This window comes from Oncorhynchus kisutch, linkage group LG14 (genome assembly GCF_002021735.2).
Source record: "Oncorhynchus kisutch isolate 150728-3 linkage group LG14, Okis_V2, whole genome shotgun sequence".
Taxonomy (NCBI): domain Eukaryota; kingdom Metazoa; phylum Chordata; class Actinopteri; order Salmoniformes; family Salmonidae; genus Oncorhynchus; species Oncorhynchus kisutch.
This window is the reverse complement of record NC_034187.2, coordinates 52753799-52778953: the sequence shown is the minus strand read 5'-3', so window position 1 is coordinate 52778953 and position 25155 is coordinate 52753799. Positions and strand designations below refer to the sequence as shown.

General features: G+C 43.3%; 2 long non-coding RNA genes across 2 annotated transcripts; one reads left to right on the top strand and one right to left on the bottom strand.

Moving 5' to 3' along the window:
- Nucleotides 1-2765: 2765 nt before the first annotated feature.
- LOC116353394 (uncharacterized) lies at nt 2766-5937 on the top strand. Its single transcript, XR_004202836.1, has 3 exons — nt 2766-3079; nt 3302-3483; nt 3576-5937. It is a non-coding gene; the product is annotated as an uncharacterized LOC116353394 (long non-coding RNA).
- A 15332-nt stretch (nt 5938-21269) lies between these two features.
- LOC109903706 (uncharacterized) lies at nt 21270-24172 on the bottom strand. Its single transcript, XR_002257065.1, has 2 exons — nt 23615-24172; nt 21270-22165 (listed from the first exon to the last, which is right to left on the bottom strand). It is a non-coding gene; the product is annotated as an uncharacterized LOC109903706 (long non-coding RNA).
- Between the last annotated feature and the right edge of the window lie 983 nt (nt 24173-25155).

The following is a 25155-nucleotide window of genomic DNA, read 5'->3' as shown; positions in this document are numbered from 1 at the left end:
TGTCTCTCTCTCTCTGTGTCTCTCTCTCTCTGTCTCTCTCTCTCTGTCTGTCTCTCTCTCTCTCTGTCTCTCTCTGTGTTTCTCTGTCTCACATGATCTCTCTCTCTTGTATGATCTCGCTCTCTCTTGCATGAGCTCTCTCTTTCACCCATGTGCGCGCACACACACACACACACACACACACACACACACACACACACACACACACACACACACACACACAACTTTACTTTCATCTGTCCACAGAATCCTTTGTCAGTAGTGCTGCTGAACATCCAGGTGGTCTTTTGCGAACTTCAGGCGTGCAGCAATGTTTTTTCTGGGCAGCAGTGGCTTCTTCCGTGGTGTCCTCCCATGAACACCATTCATGTTTAGTGTTTTACATATTGTAGACTCGTCAACTCTTCTCTTCCAGAGATTTCTGTAAGTCTTTAGCTGACATTCTAGGAATCTTCTTTACATTGAGCATTCTGCGCTGTGCTCTTGAAGTCATCTTTCAGGACGGCTGTAAGGGTTGCGGAACTGGTGGCATTGAAGTCAAAATAGGTAATAGCCGGACCAGTTTAATTTCAAAACCAACGGCAATAAAATAATAACCTACATGGGTACAGAACCTGACGCTCACCAGTAACATAGTGCACAAGCACTTACAAACAAACAATTCCACACAAGGACATGGGGGGAACAGAGGGTTAAATAGACAACACTTAATGAGGGAAATGGAAACCAGGTGTGTAGGAAAACAAGACAAAACAAATGGAAAATGAAAAGTGGATCAACGATGGCTAGAAGACCGGTGACGCCGACCGCCGAACACCGCCCGGACAAGGAGAGGAAACGAGTTCGGTGGAAGTCGTGACAACGGCCACTCCTAGGGAGAGTAGCAACAGCGCTGTCATTTCTCCATTTATAGACAATTTGTCTTACTGGACTGACTTTTAGAGATACTTTTCTAACCCTTTCCAGCTTTATGCTAGTCAACCATTCTTAATCGTAGCTCTTCTGATATCTCTTTTGTTCGTGGCATGGTTCACATTATGCAATGCTTCTTGTGGAAAGCAAACTCACATTTTTGTGAGTGTTTTTTATGGGGAAGGGCAGCTCTAACAAAAATCTCCAATCTCACCACGTTGATTCGACTCCAGGTTAGTTGACAACTGACTCCAATTAGCTTTTGGAGAAGTCATTAGCCTAGGGGTTCACATACTTGTTCCAACCTACACTGTGAATGTTTAAATGATGTATTCAATATAGAAAAGAACAATACAATAATATGTCTGTTGTTAGTTTAAGCACACTGAGCTTGTCTATTGTTGTGATTTAGATGAAGATCAGATCAAATGTTATGTAAAGTGTATGTAGAAATCCAGGTAATTCCAAATTGCCACTGTACAAGAACATGTTTCAGTTTACAGATTTTCCCAATTGTTTACACACAAAACTTGAGGCACAATGACCCAAACCTGTAACTCCTTTAGCAGAACCATACACCAAATCTGCAATACTACTGGCACATGTTTTGCTTTACACTCAGATTGCAATTCTTTAAAAAACATTTGGCAAAACACAACACAATTCTCTACCTTTGGCACGACCTTCAAAACTAAAATATCTTGTGTGCAAATGAAAAGCAGCATGGTTCAACAAGCTAAGCTCAATTACCAATTGGTCACTTTCACTCTTCACATGGGCAAACACTAATTGTGTAAATGTTCACTTTGCAACCTTTGGTATGGATAAAAAGGCCACAGGTGAGTACTCCTGTGTTTGGAGAACAATGGAAGCAAACTTGGCAGAGAGAGAGGTAGAGGTGGAGGTGGAGGTGGTGGAGGAGGTGGGGGTGGAGGAGGTGGAGGAGGACCAAGAACAAGGAGAGTAATATCTGATGACATTCGGGCAACTGTGGTGGTCCATGTGGTCAAACCATGGAACACAACGACGCCCCCATACTGTGCCCTTTTGGCCCTGAGGCACAGTCATGCCTGCAGTAATGAACTGTGGCATATGAACACCACTGGGGGCACAGGTAGAGCGGGCAGCTTGGCACCGGGGCCTCCCAGTCGGAGTCGCTATCACTGTGAAAGAAAACATTAAAAAAATATTTGTATTGTATGAGCCTTTTATCATCACATAAAATAAACAGATATGTATTGATTGTATAGAGCAGAGGGAACAGTCACTAAGGTGTTCCATTCAACTCCGGCCATTGTTATATATATATATATATATATATATATATATATACACACACACACACATACAAACCAACACACACACCCAAACAAACTATACATTTCATTGCAAAAAAAATATATATTAAAAAAATGTATATAATATATATATTTTTTTTAATATTTCATAGCACTTACCCGTCCAAAAGTACGTCCTATCCTTGCAGAAACAGCTCCTCAGTTCGTTTGAATCATAACACTCCAAGATTCCTCAAGCAAAAAATCTGTCTCACTTTCACTTTAGAGTTTGACTTCGCTATTCGCCATGATATCTTCAATGGAATCGTTGAAACTACAACTTTCCGAAATACAGCTGCGCATAAAACAGCAACTCCTCTGATCCTCAAGGCGAAAATGGAGTTCCCTGCGCGTGCGATTACAACCAAGGAATTGTGGTCCAACCCCAAACCATTACATACTGGCATTTACCTCAGCTCATTGGCTATCTACCCAGCTAGATTTCAAGAAGATCAGTGGTCATTGGGCAGAAATATAGTCAATCAATGAAGCTTCGCTAAAATGATTGATGCGTCAGGTAGTCATTTATTGTTGTCTTCAAATCAGCTCACTTCGGTCAATACTCCAGGCAAAAAAAACAATGACTTTTGACTGTGTTGCAAACATCCAGAGGAATGCACTGAAACCCACCATGACGAAATAAACAATTGTTTACAGGGGCGAAACATGCCGAATGCTCCGTAAAAAATTGATAGAGATGGAATTCACGGCACAAACAGTTTACAAAATGTTTTGATTTAGGCTATAAAAATGGATTTTATCAAAGAAAACAACACTTCATTTGATCAATGGGACACTCAAGAAGAGAAATAAGAGCAAGATATCAGAATGTAAGTCATAATTTTACCTTCAGATGTAAATGTGTAAAAACTGTCATGGCGGAAAATGTTTCTGTTCTTGATTGCTCTTCTCAAACAAAAGCATGGGATTTGTTCTCTAATAGCTATTTTAAATTGGAAAACGTAGTTTGATTACCAAGATTCTTATCTTTTGAAGGGTGTAAGACACTTGCATTTTCAAGAATGTTTAATGTTACGAAGTTGTATTTTTAGTTGTCACTCTGAAATGTCCCCTGATGTTGGTCCCTGTACGAGGATCGCAGCCATAACTTAACATCAGAGTGAGCTTATCAACCATCCTTAAGAAACACCATCTTTAGATGAAGCAAATCTACAGAGTCCCGTTTGAAAGGAATTCCCAAAGAGTGAAGGATAAACGGTACGAATATGTGCAAGTAAGTAATGTACTAGTATTACCCTCTTGAAACAATTGGTGTTGCCACTGAACTTCACCATACAGCAATTACAGTATTTACTGTCATTTCAGAGAATCATGGAGTTGGATGCAAGTCCCATCCCCAAAGAACTCCTATTCACCGATGAGGCTGCGTTCAATTTAGAGAAGACAAGGAGGAGAGGAAGGAACATCCTTGGTCAACGCGCCCTCATTGAGGTACTTGACCAGCGCGGGCCAATGTCGTCATATGCACAGCAATGAGCCACAATGGGGTAATCCACTGCCATGCCACCCTTGGACCATAGAACACTGCCCAAATCCTTCCTTTCCTGAAGACCTTACATGACAATCTTTTTAGCCAGAGCAGAGAGGGCCAGGTGATCCTGAACAGCAAATGTATGTTCTGATTTGGGACAACGTGAGTTTTCTTCGGGCTGCTCAGGTCCACAACTCCTTCCATGACCATCCCAGGTTTACAATTATTTATCTCTCACCATATTCTCCATTTCTCAACTCCACTGAGGAGTTGTTTTCAGCATGGCGGTTGAAGGTATATGATCACAAACCCCATGAACGTATGGCCCTTCTCCAGGCAATGGAGGAGGCCTGTGGTGACATTTCAACAGAGTTCTGTCAGGGGTGGAGGCGTCATGTCAGAAGATATTTCCCGCGCTGTCTGGCCAAGGAGAATATTGCCTGTGATGTTGATGAAAATCTGTGGCCGGACCAAAACAAGAGACATGACTGATTTTATTTTTGCAATGGATTATTTGTTTCTTGACATGATTTAGATGTTACTATGTTTGAAACAGTTCATTTATTGATTCCGTACAATTGATCTAATTAATATACAGTACAGTAGTACAAATAGGCCTATTTTTCTTCCTTTGTATATGCAAAATGTATTTACTTGTCATGTTGAGATATATAAACGAAAATGTTTGCATGTGTGTTCCTTTCTTGTTTGAGTAAACACAGACAGTATAAAGTATAAAAACAAAATCTTAGTCTTTTCACTCAAATAGGTTATGTTAGTAGTGTTTTGAATATGTCATGTTAGTGTGATCTCGGTTGTCGCTAAGTTACATTCATTTGATGTGTGTGTGTGTGTCTCATTTGTGTGCATAATTCAATTTTGAGCAGGGAGGACAGTGGGGAGAACAAGTATTTGATACACTGCCGATTTTGCAGGTTTTCCTACTTACAAAGCATGTAGAGGTCTGTAATTTCTCTCATAGGTACACTTCAACTGTGAGAGACGGAATCTAAAAATCTAAAAAATCACATTGTATGATTCACAACATTGCAGACATGCAGAGATGCAGAGAATGAAGTGGAGCTACTTCTAAGTAACTTTGGAGCTTTGCTTTGGTGTGGATTGAGGTCTATGCATTCATATCAGTTATGTTTCTCCACTGTATTCACCTTTCCTTACTTCAGCAATATTATTGGATTTGATGTGTATGAAGTTCGGTCAAATATGCATAAAAGAAGGGTCATTTCCCATAATTATGCACCTTTTGAAAGTTGTATTTCCAATTTTAATCATCATGATTTAGTGACTGCAATCTCTGGATTTTTAAGACTCTTTCTGTTTTGTCAGTTTAGACTCAAGAGAAATGTATGTTTGTGTTAATCTTTTTGCAGTATGAGTGACAATACCCATAAAACCTAGCAGTCAAACAGGGAAATAGTTCCAATCGTTTTTCCACCATTCATTTTTCCCATAGGGGATTTCAGAAACACTACAAATCAGGGCTGTATTTCGTGTAGGCCTACGCTGGCGTGACGTTTTGGTAACCGTGGAAATCTCTCCAGGATAAGGTGACTTTTATCAATGTATTTGCCTGTATTTACCCCCTAAAAATGAAATGCTAATTAGCTGCTAATGTGGAAGAATCTCTCGATTAACTATCTAATGTTAGCTAAATGTAGTAATGAATAAATTGGGTACATTTCTCTACATTTCCATTTAATGGACAATTCTCTGCTGTCTTGTGCAAGTTTAAAATGACACAATACCCGTTAGCAAAGGTGTCAGCTAGAGATGACGTGCAGGAGCTTGCAGGGATTTGTAGTCTTGTATGATGTCTACTTTGATGCTAATGAGCCTTTTCGAATCTGAGCATAAATGGAGCTGAATATATTGATAAAAGTCTCCTTGTCCGAAAGAGATTTCCATGTTTATCAAAACGACCGTAGCCAATACGAAACACAGCTCTTATTATGGGGTTTTAAAACCCCTATGGGACAAATGAATGGTGGAAAACGATTGGAACCATTTCCCTGTTTGACCGTTTTTGTGGGTATTATGACGTGTTAGCATATCTTTGGGGTATGATAGTTGTGCCTCTGTAACATTGTCACTCATCATTATTCACGATGAATTCATTATTATCTGTAACCATGGTAGCATCCACATTAATGTAGAGGTGTTCAGAAACATATTCAATTCTTATTTACAATAAAAGTGACTAAAAACGACACAATAAATGATTTACCGTTCATTTCTATTGGGCACAACATAATCTGGAACACAACCAAAACAAATGCAAATGCATCTAATACGTCTGTAGAGTCACAAGCTTAATGTTGTCATTGTATGCTAGGAATATGGGATCATACACTAAACCTTTGACTACTTTAATACACATGGTGAACTTGCCCAAATACTTATGACACCTTCAAATGGGGGGACTGATACACAGTGCTTTCATTTCTAAACGGTAAAACAGATACGTATGAAAAAAACCTTCAAATAAAAGGTGACCTTTTGTACCATCGCTTCATATGAAGTCCAAAACGCTTGTGTATAGAGACGCATTTTAACGTCTAGAAGAAGGTGAAGACCAAGGTGCAGCGTGGTACGTGTTCATATTATTTATTCTGACTGAACACTGAATACAAAATAACAAAAAGAATAGCCAAAACAGTTCTGACAGGTGCAACAAACACTAAACAGAAAATAACTACCCACAACTAACAGTGGGAAAACAGGCTACCTAAGTATGGTTCTCAATCAGAGACAACGAAAGACAGCTGTCCCTGATTGAGAACCATACCCGGCCAAAACATAGAAATACCAAACCTAGACATACAAACATAGAATGCCCACCCACATCACACCCTGACCAAAACAAAAAGTAGAAACATACATAGCAATCTACGGTCAGGGCGTGACACCATGACATAGACTGACCAGGTGAATCCAGGTTAAGGCTATGATCCCTTATTGATGTCACTTGTTAAATCCACTTCAGTCAGTGTAGATGAAGGGGAGGGAGGAGACAGGTTAAAGAAATATTTTTTAAGCCCTGAGATAATTGAGACATGGATTGTGTATGTGTGCCATTCAGAGGGTGAAATATTTAAGTTCTTTGGAACAGGGTATGGTAGTAGGTGCCAGGCCCACTGGTTTGAGTGTGTCAAGAACTGCAACGCTGCTGGGTTTTTCATTTTTCCATGTGTGTCAAGAATGGTCGACCACCCAAAGGACATCCAGCCAACTTTACACAACTGTGGGAAGCATTGAAATCAACAATGGCCAACATCCCTGTGGAATGCTTTCGACACCTTGGAGTCCATGCCCCGACGAATTAAGGCTGTTCTGAGGGCAAAGGAGGGCAAAGGGGGTTGCGACTTAATATTATGAAGGCGTTCCTAATGTTTTGTACACTCAGTATCTACCACTCCATAATTTCAAGCCCATTTCTGTTCATCATTATGCATAGCAGAACCATATTATGACAGTCAATAAGATAGATCAGTATCTACTTTTTCTTGACTGGCGTGACTCTAATCTAGAGATTAGTGTGCATTCAACAACACATTCCCAGTTGTTCCTTTGAAAAAAACACCCTGAAGTTGTTCGTTATTTTACAGCAAGTATATAGGCAGTATTTTTGAGAATGTAATTCACATTTGATTCACTGGTGGTTTCGGGGAGGGTAATGTAATAGTGGATGAGCAAAGTAATCTCGTTGCATAAATTGCTTGTATCCCTACTGTCGGCATCATATCTATCAATGGGCTTTAGTGTCTGGTTCATAAGAAAATGGAGACTGTTAAATTATAGACCAGGAAGCAATATGTTACATAATATCAGCCCATAGCATAAAATAACTTTGTCAAGTAATTTGATTCCTATGCGTTATGGGTTTACACAATACTCTAGAGTCAGAAAATCCTTTCATTTTGAGTCACAAGTCATATTTAACATTTTTGTGGTCTTGTTTTTGAAAGCCTGTGAAGAAACAACGTTTTCGGCCCTGACCCCACCCTTAGCCGTGGCACCAATTTCACTCTAACTTTTCACTCGCTGAGAAAATTGGGCTGTATGCACTGTAAAGTTCTAGTTGTTGCATGCAACATCTTTAAAAAACCAGACAGTCGCCCATTAGCACCAATTTACGCTTTTACAGAGTGTTTATGAAATGGGAGGCCGGCCGGCCACCCCGCTACTTATGCCAAGCTGTCTGAGGCGGCAGCCTGGGAGTTGTCAAAGGATATGGAGGAGAGGGCACTTTCCTCTCTCTTTCTCTGCTCTCTCTCTCTCTCTTTCTCCCTCTGTCTCCTTAGCTTTATAGAGCTCTCTCTTCCCCATCTCTCTCCTCTCCAGGGGCAGACTGGGACAAGTATTCGACCGTGGAATTTTATCCACGTCACTGTGCATGCTACCAACTCACCTCCAAAGGGTTCTAACTGAAACCAAAACTGGGGACAACTGAAGAACCCTTTTGGAACCCTTTTTTCTAGCTGTACTGAGACACAGGTAGAAGTACTGACACAATAACATTGGCAATACATTATAGAGTTTCTCAACAATTTCTGTACCAGTAACTTTTTGAACTAGCTCATGTTTTAAACAAGTACAACATGTAAACACACCACTGGAGATACAACTCACCACTATAACTGTGTCCTCTGCTCTAGACACTTTGTTTGTCACCCTGTTGTGCTGTCTATCTGTCTCAGCATCTTCTCTGCTGCTGCTATGCTTCTTCTTGTTCTGTCTGTCTGTCTGTCTGTCTGTCTGTCTCTCTGTCTCTCTGTCTCTCTGTCTCTCTGTCTACTTATAGGGCAATTAAAACACTTTTCAACCTCATTTTCATTATCTCCAGCACAATACCAGTGTCAACATATGTCAAAATGGTACAATTCTATGTTTTGTAGAAAAACGTATAAAGTTTAAAAGTTCTACCTGATGATATTTAAATGACATGGGGAGCAAGAAAATACCCTCTCTCTGGCTAGAAACTCGTTGCAGGTTTAATCCTACCCTGCATTTTTTAGGACCTTTATCCTTATATTTTTAACAACAGATCATAGCAACACACTGTTTTCACATACGGTGCACTGGTTTAGTGTTGGTGATGATGTGACAATTTCGACCAGCCCACCCAAATAAAAAATGGTTCAGCCCATCTGGCCAATCCACCTCTGCTCCTCCCTCTCTCACCCTCTTTTCTCTCTCTTTTTCTCTTAATTTCTCCCCACTCTCACCATTGGTCAGTAGCCTCTAGATGACACCACTAAGTCCTTAGGACAGTCTGTCTGTCTGTCTGTCTTGTTGCTAGGTTACCCTTGCTGCCCTCACCCTACTACTTTCATAACACACTATTTCAAGGAAATTGAGAAAGGGTGGAGAAACAGCTGGTCATTTGGCAGAGATCCATGATTTCATCTGGGTGAAACAAGATTCCTGTTATCTCTGCCAATTCAAAATGGACCTAAAGACACCAATAAGTATCTTTATTAAAGGCTTATATAGAGAACAGATTGCTGCGTCTCAATAGCTTAGAGAGAAAGTACATTGTATGAAGTAACATCACCATTCCAGCCAAGTTATACAAGTGAAGTACGTACATGTATGTATCTTAGATTAAATATTGATCGTAATTGCTTGGCCCTCCGTGATACAACTTTACCTTTCCCACCATCAGTGGGCATAAACCAGCAGGGAGTACCATTGTAGACTCTACTTCTCTAAAATGTCTGCCAATTGTTGAATCTCATAGGTGGACTGGTGGTACAAGTCTATTGTTGGAGGACATACACTGACTGAGGGAATGAATGGAACATTTGTTTGCCATAGATGGGTGTGCCACCATTTATAAAACACTCCTCTTTGTCTGGGCTGCTCACTGCAACAGCCCTAATAAAGCACTCAGGTTTTGTAATACGCTCAACGGGGACCAAGGATGAATCTGCGGTTCTGTCTTGGATATTTTAAAGTACAGGTTTCCCATAACGGCACATGTAGGATCAGTTTCCAATATGTATCTACATACTCTGGCCATCTGGAAGATGCATAAATGATGTTAGATCAGGCCTCAGAGACATCTTCGTCCTCCAGTACACCATAATAATGACGTACTATGTACTATAGCTCACTTTGTTACTTTCCAGGAGAGGAAAATTTGAACTAAAATATATTAGAGATTTTCACGTCAACTCACAACTCATGTACTTTAGTTATGCTGGGGAATGTGTGTGTGTGAGTTTGAGAGAGAGAGAATATCTGTCATACTCTTCTGCAGAAACACACACACACACACACCCACGCACACACACACACACACCCACACACACACACACACACACACACACACACACACACACACACAATGTCCCAGGTTGGTTTCTATTTTGACTTATTTTTCAAACGCACAGGCATAGCACAACACACACACACACACACACACAAACACGCACACACCAGCTCAGAGGGCGCAAATCCTATCCTATTCCCTTTTCAGCCTTTTTTAATCATTGCTGTGGGTCAGGAGGAGGGAGGAGGATATTTGTGACATGTGTTATGTCACTCAGAGATGCTTTCTAATGAAGAGGGATGGGAGAGAAAGCACTTTGGGAAAATGGAAAAGTACAGGACTAATGAAGCCTGTCATCGCTGGAGGGGGGGGGTGGTGTATTTTGTCCACAGAGTACCAGGGACATTTCAGAGTGGACGCTCTGTGTTACAAAATCTCGGGGGATGTGTCGCAATGTACACCTCCGCTTTTGGTTTACTTGAGTTCATATTTGTTGTGTCTGTTTGAGAGTGGGCGGTTTCTGGGCTGAACTGTGTGTACTCTGTGATGGCAACTGGTCATTGACCTTGTGCTGGATCAAGAAAGGCTGGAAAAGAGTTAAAGAGATCCCTCAATCTGAGAAGTGTTTTCAATCGACTTCACAGGACTCAAGTTAGCATCCTGTTAGCATCATTCAATACCAAATGACCATCTGTTCGGTCTTTGCAGTGATGCTACGTTCCCCAGTGTATGTATTGGAAGAGGATATATTTAACCTTTTCAAATCAAATCAAATCAAATTGCATTTGTCACATACGTCGAATACAACAGGTGTAGACCTTACAGTGAAATGCTTACTTACAAGCCCTCAACCAACAATGCTTTAAGAAGTTAACAAAACAAAAAAAATAGAAAAGTAACAAATAACTAAACAGCAGCAGTAAAATAACGAGCGAGGCGATATACAAGGGGTACCAGTACAGAGTCAATGTGAAGGGGCACTGGATAGTTGGGGTAATTGAGCTAATATGTACATATGGGTAGAGTTAAAGTGACTATGCATAGATTATAAACAGAGAGTAGCAGCAGCGTAAAATATGGGTCTGGGTAGACCTTTGATTAGCTGTTCAGGAGTCTTATGGCTTGGGGGTAGAAGCTGTTTAGAAGCCTCTTGGACCTAGACTTGGCGCTCCGGTACCGTTTGCCGTGCAGTAGCAGAGAGAACAGTCTTCCTCTGCCACCGCCTGGTATAGAGTTCCTGGATGGCAGGAAGCTTGGACAGAGTCAATGTACTGGGCCGTACACACTACCCTCTGTAGTGCCTTGCGGTCGGAGGCCGAGCAGTTGCCATACCAGGCAGTGATGCAACCATCCAACCAATGCTCTCGATGGTGCAGCTGTAGAACCTTTTGAGGATCTGAGGACCCATGCCAAATCTTTTCAGTCTCCTTCGGGGGAGGGGAGTAGGCTTTGTCATGCCCTCTTCACGGCTGTCTTAGTGTGTTTGGACTATGATAGTTTGTTGGTGATATGGACACCAAAAAATGTGAGGCTCTCAACCTGTTCCACTACTGCCCCGTCGATGACAACGGGGACGTGCTCGGTCCTCCTTTTCCTGTAGTCCACAATCATCTACTTTGTCTTGATCATGTTGAGGGATAGGTTGTTGTCCTGGCACCACACGACCAGGTCTCTGACCTCCTCCCTATAGGCTGTCTCATTGCGGTCGGTGATCAGGCCTGATCAGCACTGTTGTGTCATCGGCAAACTTGATGATGGTGTTGGAGTCGTGCCTGGCCATGCAGTCATGAGTGAACAGGGAGTACAGGAGGGGACTGAGCACGCACCCCTGAGAGGCCCCCATGTTGAGGATCAGCGTGGGGGATGTGTTGTTGTCTACCCTTACCAGCTGGAGACGGCCCGTCAGGAAGTCCAGGATCCAGTTGCAGAGGAAGGTGTCAAGTCCCAGGGTCCTTAGCTTGGTGATGAGCTTTGATGGCACTATGGTGTTGAATGCTGTAGTCAATGAATATCATTCTCACATAGGTGTTCCTTTTGTCCAGGTGGGAAAGGGCAGTATGCAAATTGGAGTGGGTCTATGGTTTCTGGAATAATGGTGTTGATGTGAGCCATGACCAGCCTTTCAAAGCACTTTATGGCTACAGATGTGAGTGCTACAGGTCTGTAGTCATTTAGGCAGGTTACCTTAGTCTTCTTGGGCACAGGGACTATGGTGATCTGCTTAAAACATGTTGGTATTACAGACTCAGTCAGGGACAGGTTGGAAATGTCAGTGAAGACACTTGCCAGTTGGTCAGCGCATGCTCAGAGTTTACATCCTGGTAATCCATCTGGCCCTGCGGCCTTGTGAATCTTGACCTGTTTAAAGGTCTTACTCACATCGGCTTCGGAGAGCATGATCACAGAGTCGTCAGGAATAGCTGGTGGTCTCATGCATGTTTCAGTGTTACTTGCCTCGAAGCGAGCATAGAAGTAATGTAGCTCATCTGGTAGGTTTGTGTCACTGGGCAGCTCGTGGCTGTGCTTCCCTTTGTAGTCTGTAATAGTTTGCAAGCACTGCCACATCTGACGAGTGTCGAAGCCGGTGTAGTACGATTCAATCTTAGTCCTGTATTGATGCTTTGCCTGTCTGATGATTCGTCGGAGGGCGTAGCTTCCGGGTTGGAGTCCCGCTCCTTGAAAGCGGCAGCTCTACCCTTTAGCTCAGTGTGGATGTTGCCTGTAATCCATAGCTTATGGTTCGCATATGTACATACGGTCACTGTGGGGACGACATCATCGATGCACTTATTGATGAAGCCAGTGGCTGATGTGGTGTACTCCTCATTGTCATCGAAATGATCCCGGAACATATTCCAGTCTGTGCTAGCGAAACAGTCCTGTAGCTTAGCATCTGCTTCATCTGACCACTTTCTCATTGACCAAGTCACTGTTGCTTCCTGTTTTAGTTGTTGCTGGTAAGCAGGAATCAGGAGGATAGAATTATGGTCAGATTTGCCAAATGTAGGGCGAGGGAGAGCTTTGTACGCATCTCTGTGTGTGGACTAAAGGTGGTCTCGAGTTTTGTCCCTCTGGTTGCACATTTCAAATCAAATCAAATCAAATTTATTTATATAGCCCTTCGTACATCAGCTGATATCTCAAAGTGCTGTACAGAAACCCAGCCTAAAACCCCAAACAGCAAGCAATGCAGGTGTAGAAGCACGGTGGCTAGGAAAAACTCCCTAGAAAGGCCAATACCTAGGAAGAAACCTAGAGAGGAACCAGGCTATGTGGGGTGGCCAGTCCTCTTCTGGCTGTGCCGGGTGGAGATTATAACAGAACATGGCCAAGATGTTCAAATGTTCATAAATGATCAGCATGGTCGAATAATAATAAGGCAGAACAGTTGAAACTGGAGCAGCAGCACAGTCAGGTGGAAGTTGAAACTGGAGCAGCAGCATGGCCAGGTGGACTGGGGACAGCAAGGAGTCATCATGTCAGGTAGTCCTGGGGCATGGTCCTAGGGCTCAGGTCAGTTGAAACTGGAACAGCAGCATGGCCAGGTGGACTGGGGACAGCAAGGAGTCATCATGTCAGGTAGATCTGGGGCATGGTCCTAGGGCTCAGGTCCTCCGAAAGAGAGAAGGAGAGAATTAGAGAACGCACACTTAGATTCACACAGGACACCGAATAGGACAGGAGAAGTACTCCAGATATAACAAACTGACCCCAGCCCCCCGACACATAAACTACTGCAGCATAAATACTGGAGGCTGAGACAGGAGGGGTCAGGAGACACTGTGGCCCCATCCGAGGACACCCCCGGACAGGGCCAAACAGGAAGGATATAACCCCACCCACTTTGCCAAAGCACAGCCCCCACACCACTAGAGGGATATCTTCAACCACCAACTTACCATCCTGAGACAAGGCTGAATATAGCCCACAAAGATCTCCGCCACGGCACAACCCAAGGGGGGGGCGCCAACCCAGACAGGATGACCACAACAGTGAATCAACCCACTCAGGTGACGCACCCCCCCAGGGATGGCATGAGAGAGCCCCAGCAAGCCAGTGACTCAGCCCCTGTAATAGGGTTAGAGGCAGAGAATCCCGGTGGAAAGAGTGGAACAGGCCAGGCAGAGACAGCAAGGGCGGTTCGTTGCTCCAGAGCCTTTCCGTTCACCTTCCCACTCCTGGGCCAGACTACACTCAATCATATGACCCACTGAAGAGATGAGTCTTCAGTAAAGACTTAAAGGTTGAGACCGAGTTTGCGTCTCTGACATGGGTAGGCAGACCGTTCCATAAAAATGGAGCTCTATAGGAGAAAGCCCTGCCTCCAGCTGTTTTCTTAGAAATTCTAGGGACAATTAGGAGGCCTGCGTCTTGTGACCGTAGCGTACGTGTAGGTATGTACGGCAGGACCAAATCAGAGAGATAGGTAGGAGCAAGCCCATGTAATGCTTTGTAGGTTAGCAGTAAAACCTTGAAATCAGCCCTTGCTTTGACAGGAAGCCAGTGTAGAGAGGCTAGCACTGGAGTAATATGATCAAAATTTTTGGTTCTAGTCAGGATTCTAGCAGCCGTATTTAGCACTAACTGAAGTTTATTTAGTGCTTTATCCGGGTAGCCGGAAAATAGAGCATTGCAGTAGTCTAACCTAGAAGTAACAAAAGCATGGATTAATTTTTCTGCATCATTTTTGGACAGAAAGTTTCTGATTTCACCCCAAATCAAAATCAAATCAAATGAATTTGTCACATACACATGTTTAGCAGATGTTTATCCGAGTGTAACGAAATGCTTGTGCTTCTAGTTCCGACAATGCAGTAATATCCAATGAGTAATCTAACCTAACAATTTCACAACATTTACCTTATACACACAAGTGTAAAGGAATGAATAAGAATATGTACATAAAAAATATATGAATGTGGATGGTATAGAGTACAGTATATACATATGAGATGAGTAATGTAGGGTATGTAAACATATAAAAGTGGCATTGTTTAAAGTGGCTAGGGATACATTTATTACATACATTTTTCCACTCAATGTTAGTGATGTCTGTTTTATTAACAGTCGATGGCCTTGAGATAGAAGCTGTTTTTCAGTCTCTCGGTCCCTACTTTGATGCACCTGTGCTGACCTCGCCTTCTGGATGATAGCGGAGGCAGTGGCTCGGGTGGTTGTTGTCCTTGATGATCTTTTTGGCCTTCCTGTGACATCGGGTTGTGTAGGTGTTTTTGGTGACAAGCCAAATTTCTTCAGCCTCCCGAGGTTGAAGAGGAGCTGCTATGTTGGACCATTTGTCCGTGATGTGTACGCCAAGGAACTCTTCTACCCTCTCCACTACTGTTCCGTTGATGTGAACAGGGGGGTGCTCCCTCTGCTGTTTCCTGAAGTCCACAATCATCTCCTTTGTTTTGTTGGCATTGAGTGTGAGGTTATTTTCCTGACACCACACTCCAAGGGCTCTCACCTCCTCCCTGTAGGCCGTCTCGTCGTTGTTGGTAATCAAGCCTACCACTGTAGTGTCGTCTGCAAACTTGATGATTGAGTTGGAGGCCACGCAGTCGTGGGTGATCAGGGAGTACAGGAGAGGGCTGAGAACGCACCCCTGTGGGGCCCCAGTGTTGAGGATCAGCGGGGTCAGGAAGTCCAGGACCCAGTTGCACAGGGATGGGGTCGAGACCCAGGGTCTCGAGCTTGATGACAAGTTTGGAGGGTACTATGGTGTTGAATGCTGAGCTGTAGTCGATGAACAGCATTCTCACGTAGGTATTCCTCTTGTCCAGATGGGTTAGGGCAGTGTGCAGTGTGATTGCATCGTCTGTGGACCTATTGGGGTGGTAAGCAGTGGGTCTAGGGTGTCAGATAGGGTGGAGGTGATATGGTCCTTGACTAGTCTCTCAAAGCACTTCATGATGATGGAAGTGAGTGCTACAGGTGGTAGTCATTTAGCTCAGTTACCTTAGCTTTCTTGGGAACAGGAACAATGGTGGCCCTCTTGAAGCATGACTGGGATAAGGATTGATTGAATATGTCCGTAAACACACCTGTCACGCCCTGACCATAGAGAGCTGTTTAATCTCTATGTTGGTTGGGGTGTGATAGTGACTAGGGTGGATCATCTAGGTGATTAATGATTTATGTTGGCCTGGTATGGTTCCCAATCAGAGACAGCTGTTTATCGTTACGTAGCCATTTCCTCATTGTGCTTTGTGGGATCTTGTCTACAGATAGTTGCCTGTGTGCACACCATTAGCTTCACGTTTAGTTTGTTATGTTTGTTTTGTTTGGTGAGTTTCGGTTAATTAAAATATGTGGAACTCTACGCATGCTGCGCCTTGGTCCAATCATTATGACGAGCGTGACAACACCAGCCAGCTGGTCTGCGTATGCTCTGAGGACGCGTCTGGGCCTGCAGCCTTGCGAGGGTTGACACGTTTAAATGTTTTGCTCACGTCAACTGCAGTGAAGGAGAGCCCGCAGGTTTTGGTAGCGGGCCATGTCAGTGGCACTGTATTGTCCTCAAAGCGAGCAAAGAAGTTGTTTACTCTGTCTGGGAGCAAGACATCCTGGTCCACGACGGGGCTGGTTTTCCTTTTACAGTCCGTGATTTTTGTAGACCCTGCCACATACCTCTCGTGTCTGAGCTGTTGAATTGCGACTCTACTTTGTCTCTATACTGATGCTTAGCTTGTTTGATTGCCTTGCGGAGGGAATAACATGCTGATAGAAATGAGGTAAAACTGATTTGAGTTTCCCTGCATTAACGTCCCTGGCCACTAGGAACGCCGCCTCTGGATGAGCGTTTTCCTGTTTGCTTATGGCCGTATAATTGAGTGCCAGCATTTGTCTGTGGTGGTATATAGACAACTATATACTAAAAATATAGATGTAAACTCTCTTGGTAAATACAGCTTATCATGAGCTACTCTACCTCAGGTGAGCAAAACCTCGAGACTTACTTAGATTTGGTGCACCAGCTGCTGTTTACAAATATGTAGAGGCAGCAGCCCCTTATCTTACCAGAGGCCGCAGTTCTATCCTGCCGAAAAAGCTTAAAACATACCAGTTGTATGTAAGTTAATCATGTCGTCGTTCAGCCTCGACTCTGTGAAACACAAGATATTACAGTTTTTCTGTCCCGTCCGACTCATTGAAGAAGATTTTCTCCAGTACTGGGTGAGTAATTGCTGCCCTGATATCAAGAAGCTCTTTCAGTCGTAAGACACCATGGCAGAAACATTATGTACAAAATAAGTTACAAATAACGCAACAAAAACATACAAAATAGCACAATTGGTTACGGGGTCGTAAAATGGCCGCCATCTCCTTCGGCACCATTATCCAGTCCATATCCCAGTCTGTTGTCCCCACTTGCTTCAACATGTCCACCATTGTTTCTGTACCCAAGAAAGCAAAGGTAAAATGTGTGCTCAGCCCCTCCTGTAATCCATGTTCACCCTTGACTGTGTGGCCATGCACGTCTCCAACTCAATCATCAATTTTGCTGATGACACAACAGCGGTAAACCTGATTACCATCAACGATGAGACAGCCTACAGGGAAGAAGTGAGCCACTTTATACACTGAGTATACAAAACATTCCATGACATAGACTGACCAGGTGAATCGAGGTTAAAGCTATGATCCCTTCTTGATGTAACTTGTTAAATCCACTTCAATCATTGTAGATGACGGAGAGGAGACAGGTAAAAGAAGGATTTTTAAACCTTGAGACAATTGACTTTTCTACTATTCATTACAACAGTCTTCAGATGTATATCACTACAGATTATCTGTTAGATCAGTTTAAATTATAACACAGTTTCATATTCATTAGCTGCTAGCATGCAACTTGCTGCTCATCATTATGGAGGTGCACTCCTGAGAGTAAGTGGGTCACTCAGTGACTCAGTCCATAGATACTTCCTCAGAGTAAAGCAGAGACTCACTTCAGCTTGATTAGACATGTGGACGTGGACATTTGCCAGAGAAAAGTAATAAAGTGTGTCAAGAACTGCAACGCGGCTGGGTTTTTCACGCTCACCAGTCTCCCGTATGTATCAAGAATGGTCCACCACCCAAAGAACATCCAGCCAACTTGACACAACATCCTTGTGGAACGCTTTCGACACCTTACATTTCATGCCCAGACGAATTGAGTCTATTCTCAGGCCAAAAGTGGGTTCAACTCAGTATTAGGAAGGTGTTCCTAATATTTTGTACAGTCAATGTATGTATATACTGTGTTCTGGTCATGGCTCATCCTATATAACTTAATTTGTTTGTTTTTCCGGATTATGTGTGTAGTTTTTCTTCTCCATTGCTTGGTATTACTGCACTGTTGGAGCAGGAAACACAAGTATTTTTGCTGCACTTGTGATAACATCTGCAAATCTGTGAACGCGACCAATACACTTGGATTTGACATGAATGTCTCAGATGTACAGTGAGGGAGACATACAAATGCACAGGCACAGCACAACACACACACACACACACACACGCAGATCTGTTCTCACCCACTGCCACAGTTGTGCCTGCCGTGATTATACCAGGGTCCATTTCATTCCAGCAGCAGTGTTCTTGTTGAGGTATCACTTGTTCTAAATGAAAGGCCCTCAAAAGCACACTGTGTAACGGCAGGTCCCTGACTAAGCTGATTACGTGGCAGATTCTTGTTCATTTCCTTGTCTTTTCAAGAGCGTAGTCGCTGCTTAGCATGCCCTCACTCATCCTTTCATCAACTCCCTACGCACGTGGCCACCCTGACCACACGAGTAATAGCTTGATGGTTAAAATAGCATTAGTCTTCAGTTTACAGGGACATGACTACATGGTTTACAGGGACATGACTACATGGTTTACAGGGACATGACTACATGGTTTACAGGGACATGACTACATGGTTTACAGGGACATGACTACATGGTTTACAGGGACATGACTACATGGTTTACAGGGACATGACTGCATGGTTTACAGGGCCATGACTACATGGTTTACAGGGACATGACTACATGGTTTACAGGGACATGACTACATGGTTTACAGGGACATGACTGCATGGTTTACAGGGACATGACTGTCTGTGGTTGATGCGTGGAGATACCTTGCCAGACTAGGTAGAGGGTGAACGTGACAGAGCAGGACAGGTGGGGCTGTTATGCCTTTGTTTGTGTAAGTACATATATGGTGTGTGTGCCCGCGTGTGTTTGTGTGTGTGTGGCGTATGTGTGTGTACAGTGGGGGGGGGGGGGGTATTTGATCCCCTGCTGATTTTGTATGTTTGCACACTGATAAAGAAATTATCAGTCTATAATTTTAATGGTGGGTTTATTTGAATAACAACAACAAAAATCCAGAAAAACGCATGTCAAAAATGTTATCAATTGATTTGCATTTTAATGAGGGAAATAAGTATTTGACCCCCTCTCAATCAGAAAGATTTCTGGCTCCCAGGTGTCTTTTATACAGGTAACGAGTTGAGATTAGGGGCACACTCTTAAAGGGAGTGCTCCTAATCTCAGTTTGTTACCTTTATAAAAGACACCTGTCCACAGAAGCAATCAATCAATCAGATTCCAAACTCTCCACCATGGCCAAGACCAAAGAGCTCTCCAAGGATGTAAGGGACAAGATTGTAGACCTACACAAGGCTGGAATGGGCTACAAGACCATCGCCAAGCAGCTTGGTGAGAAGGTGACAACAGTTGGTGAGATTATTCGCAAATGGAAGAAACACAAAATAATCTCCCTCGGTCTGGGGCTCTATGCAAGATCTCACCTTGTGGAGTTGCAATGATCATGAGAACGGTGAGGAATCAACCCAGAACTACACGGGAGGATCTTGTCAATGATCTCAAGGCAACTGGGACCATAGTCACCAAGAAAACAATTGGTGACACACTGCGCCGTGAAGGACTGAAATCCTGCAGCACCCGCAAGGTCCCCCTGCTCAAGAAAGCACATATACATGCCCGTCTGAAGTTTGCCAATGAACATCTGAATGATTCAGACAACTGAGTGAAAGTGTTGTGGTCAGATGAGACCAAAATGGAGCTCTTTGGCATCAATTCAACTCGCCGTGTTTGGAAGAGGAGGAGGAATGCTGCCTATGACCCCAAGAGCACCATCCCCACCGTCAAACATGGAGGTGGAAACATTATGCTTTGGGGGTGTTTCTGCTAAGGGGACAGGACAACTTCACCGCATCAAAAGGACGATGGATGGGGCCATGTACCGTCAAATCTTGGGTGAGAACCTCCTTCCCTCAGCCAGGGCATTGAAAGTGGGTCGTGGATGGGTATTCCAGCATGACAATGACCCAAAACAGGGACAAAATCCCTCCTGAGATGTGTGCAAACCTGGTGGCCAACTACGAGAAACGTATGACCTCTGTGATTGCCAACAAGGGTTTTGCCACCAAGTACTAAGTCATGTTTTGCAGAGGGGTCAAATACTTATTTCCCTAATTAAAATGCAAATCAATTTATAACATTTTTGACATGCGTTTTTCTGGATTTTTTTGTTGTTATTCTGTCTCTCACTGTTCAAATAAACCTACCATTAAAATTATAGACGGATCATTTCTTTGTCAGTGGGCAAATGTACAAAATCAGCAGGGGATCAAACACCTTTTTCCCTCACTGTATACCTGCACACACGTGTGTGCCCTCATGTTTGTGTGTGCTTGCATCGTGTGTGTATGGATTGGTTAGAGGGGGACATTCCTGTTGTTGTTTGCATTGGTACCAACCAAGCTCAAGGAGTCATGCGCTCTTTTTTACATCATATCGAATAGTAATGTGACTGGAGGATGACCGGGACAGGATGGAGGTTACGGTCATGATTGAGAGTGAACAGGAGCAGGTGGTAGAACTCTCTGTCTTTTACATTGTGCTCGGTAGAATAGGCAGGAAGTGAGTGACGTGTGTGTGTGTGTGTGTGTGAGCGCACGTGCGTGCGAACGCACACACACCCAACTGAGAGTTTGTTATTGTACAGCTAATCCCCTCCAGAGGCCAACACATGTAAGGCGAACAACTGTGCTCTCCATATGAGATACAATGAATGACTGGGTTAAAAGTCACAGTGGCCAGAGTATACATCATGTCACCAATAATGAAAACCTCCATCTTAATGTACACTGTCTGTATATTGTGTATACATTAAATAAAGTAGGGTCAAGAGTTTTTTCGTAGACCGTGATCCGACAAGGAAGAAACTCTGGGACTAAATTCACAGCCTTTAGTGCAGTTCAAACACATGTGTGTTTATGATGAGACAGAACATGTGACTTGTACAAAATGGTGCTAACTTTGTTTCGACATACTTTAAGACCCTTCACATTGGCATAACATTACAGATGCAATAGTCTCCAATTATCCGGAGAGCAGCTAAAAGCCTGTTTCATATCCTCTTGGTTCATCAGAGCTGCTCAAACAGATAGAGCTCGTCATTGGTACTCGGTCACTCAGTCCCGGTCAAAGCAGATGAGTGACCGGGATGACAAGGCCTTCTGGTTCTGACAACACAATGGCGGTGTCCCCAAATGGCACCCTCTTCCCTATATGGGCCCTGGTCGAAAGTCACGAGAACAGGGTGCCTGATTGGGACACAACCGACATCTATCGACAGCTCAGTCCATCGGTCCATGTCACCTGTGTCCACAGCCTGGGACACAATAAGTCACCTATTATGGGATAGAGTGGATGAACTGTTAAAAACACAGGTTAGGGATCAAAGGTAAGGGGAATTGATGCTCATAAATAATGCATGTGGGCAAGGGGGAAAGTTAGTGTTTGTATGTGTGGGGTATGTGCGTATGCGTGTGTGTATGCGTGTCTCTGTGTGCATACTTGTGCGTGCAGTGAGGATACAAGTGGGGGGGAGTACATTTTTGGATCCGCAAGGAACTTTTGTCTCATGCTTTGTTCCTTCCAACTACGTCAAGGCTATATGGCACACATGACAAATGTGGGATGGATGGGGGGGGGGTGAGGGAGGTTAGAGAGATGTTGGTTGGTAGCAGCAGATGCGGGTGGAGATGTAGAGATAGCGTCGCAGAGCGTGACGTTCCTTCCTTCCCCCCCGTCGTCGTTTGAAGCACATCTGTGAGCAGGCAGGCACCTAAACAATGGGGGACATTCAGACATTCAAATGAACTCTAACCCCCTCTGCTATCGCTAGCTAGCTAGCTCACCCCATGGGCCACGAGGACATCATCTCCAGACCTGGCATCTCACTGTGCTCCTCTTTCACAACCACCCGCAAACCTGGCTCATGTCCTCTCTTTCTCTCTCTCTCTCTCTCTCTCTCTCTCCATATCTCATATTCTCTCCTATTTCATTTCTATTTCTCCATAAAACTTTTCTCCACAATGGGAAACGCGTTGACAATGCATTAGAGAGAGAGCATATAGTTTTAGTAGTTTTATCAACCCCCTGTCTTCTCCTTAATATATTATAATTGATTTATGATCATGTGGACCTGGATATTGAATGGGCATTGTCATGGAGTACAGTCATGCTTTACTAAGTCTATTGCATCTGTATTGCTATTGTGGCTGTGGCGTTTTGTCATAGTAATTAAAAACAAGCAAAATAATTATGATTTCATTAGTGGAATGCTGGATTACATACATCAGAGTCGCCACGGTAATGAGCTGAATCCTCCACTGATGACATCATTAATCTCTTTTCCCAAGCAATCATATAAACCTGTAGCAAACATAATCCCTCCACCTACTAGAAATACCCTTTAATCCTAAACAATGGACGTAAATCTATCTGTTTTACCCCATTTGTCATCTTAATCCTAAACATTTGATGAAAATACATTCGTTTGACCCATTTGGCCCAGACAGCAACACTGAGAGTACTTTGAGAAGAGCACTGAGATTGATTTCATTTGCCTAAATGGGATAACAAAGCGCATGAGGATCATGTTGTCTGTTAGCATTGCTACCTCTTCAGGGCTGGTAACTGTGGCTACTGCTGGGAACGAGCGACCTGCACTATTAAATTAGTGCGAAAACAGTTTGAGCTATGTACAGGCAAGTCAATAGAGCGGCCAATAGGCAAACAGTGGAGCTTGACTCACAAAAGGGCTTAATGACCTGAAGGCTAACTTTATGAACTGGTTCAGTAATTCATGAACCGCACATGATACAGTCAACATCTTGGTGTCAATATAGGATACTTCTTTATGGCTGTTCTAAAATAAGGAGTATATCAAGGTTCTGGAGAAGAAGAAGAAAAAGTTGTATCATGACACCAAGATGTTGTCTGTGTTCATGTACATTTCAAGGATCATAGAGTCTTACAAGAGGCATGTAAGTCTAAAAAGGGCCTAAAATTGGCCTAAAATGTTCTCAAAATAGTGTGTTACAAATGTAAAAGCATATAAAATATCCTTCCTCTCAATTAAGATTTTATGTGAGAATTACCATAACAATCTAAAATGCCCAAAGTATTTTTGGGCCTTCCTTGAATGGAAACGCCCAGCAACCTCTTTAACTAGCCTTTAGATTTATCCTCCATCCCATCCCCCTCTCCTCTCCATTCACCTCCAACATACCTCACTCTGATCTCCCTTGCTTATCGCATTCAGAGGGGCCTTTGAAAGATGAGGCCCCTTGTGTGGATTGGATGGATTGGCAGGATGAAAGAGGGCGCTTAAGAAGGCTGGTGACACAATCAACTTGCTGTCAAGTAAATTGCGACGACATCAATCTGGTTCTATCAAGGACTATTCACTCTGCGACGATTCCTCGGGATGGGGCCAGTGATGAACGAGCAGACCCTTACGACAATGTGACACCTTTCTTCACACTCTCTGTAGCTCCGTCTTCCTCTATCAGTTCTTGACGTGTTTTTTGAAAGAGCTGAGAGCAAATGGCTGTCTCTAATCTATTTCAAGGCCTAGAACTCTGGAGAGAACCACGTCGGGCGCCAACATAGTTACCAAAGGATTTCCTGGATTTCTTTTCTCTGAGAGGAAACAGAATGTCGTTAGGCTAGGTGTTAATGAGGGCCTCCATCTGGGCAGGCTAACCCCTATTCTCCTCTGCAAAGGTCTGTGTATTAGTCATGCCTGTATAGTTTTATCACCACGTGTCAACTGGGAACACCTGGACGATTTGTGTTGCCACTAAGCCCTGGTGTACGTGATGGTGATTGTGCCACGATTATACATCATAGATATTTTTAGATAGATACACATTGACTTTACCTTTGTGAATATTTACTTTTAGCTACAGCAGGACATTGTCTATTTGAATTAGACGTTTCATCAAGTCCATACACACTGAGCCATACTTCCAATAGGACTAGGGTCCATCTGTAAAGTACACAGCAAACATTCTCTTCTTCCCTCAATCTCAAACCAAGAGGTCACTGTCGTCCACTGTAAAAGCAATGGGCTTCCAATTACCTATAAAGATTTTTTTTATATTTTTTTTACAGTCGTGTTCAATTTCCTCACATTGTCTCATCATCCTCTTCCATACACCCATCTCCTCCCACCCTTATGAGTTTCATGTCACGGAGTATATCACCAACTCAAACTCTCAAATAGTAGGGAGCAACTCAAAGATGAAAGGCGGGACTTTTTCACCACAAAAAAACTGACAGAGTTTATCTTGAGCTCCTCCAGTCAGAGCTCTCTGTAATTGCATCCACCCCGTATGTGCGTGTGTGTGTGTGTATGTGTGTGTGTGTGTGTGGGGGTTGCGGTGACAGGGCAATGTGTTTTTTATGCTGCTGCTTCACAGCTCTCTCAACCCACGGGCGCTCCATTTTGTCAGATGCTCCCAACAAATAGCGCCATAGTGGCAGTCTCTGCACATATGCTCGAAATACGAACTTCTCCTGAACTAAGGTGAACTGGCGGGGGTGTCATTAGCATGTCATTTCAGCAAGAAATGATAACCATCAGCTCAGATTGTTCTAAAATTGTTTCTGTAGTTGGTATTCCTGAAACATTATTTTGTTGAAATGTCATTTTATTCTGAGAAATGAAGCTAATTGATTGCACCCAAATTTTGTCATTTTAATTATAGGATTCAGATAATATTCAGTAAATATAGTACCCAACATCCAATTTGGACCAAATGTCTT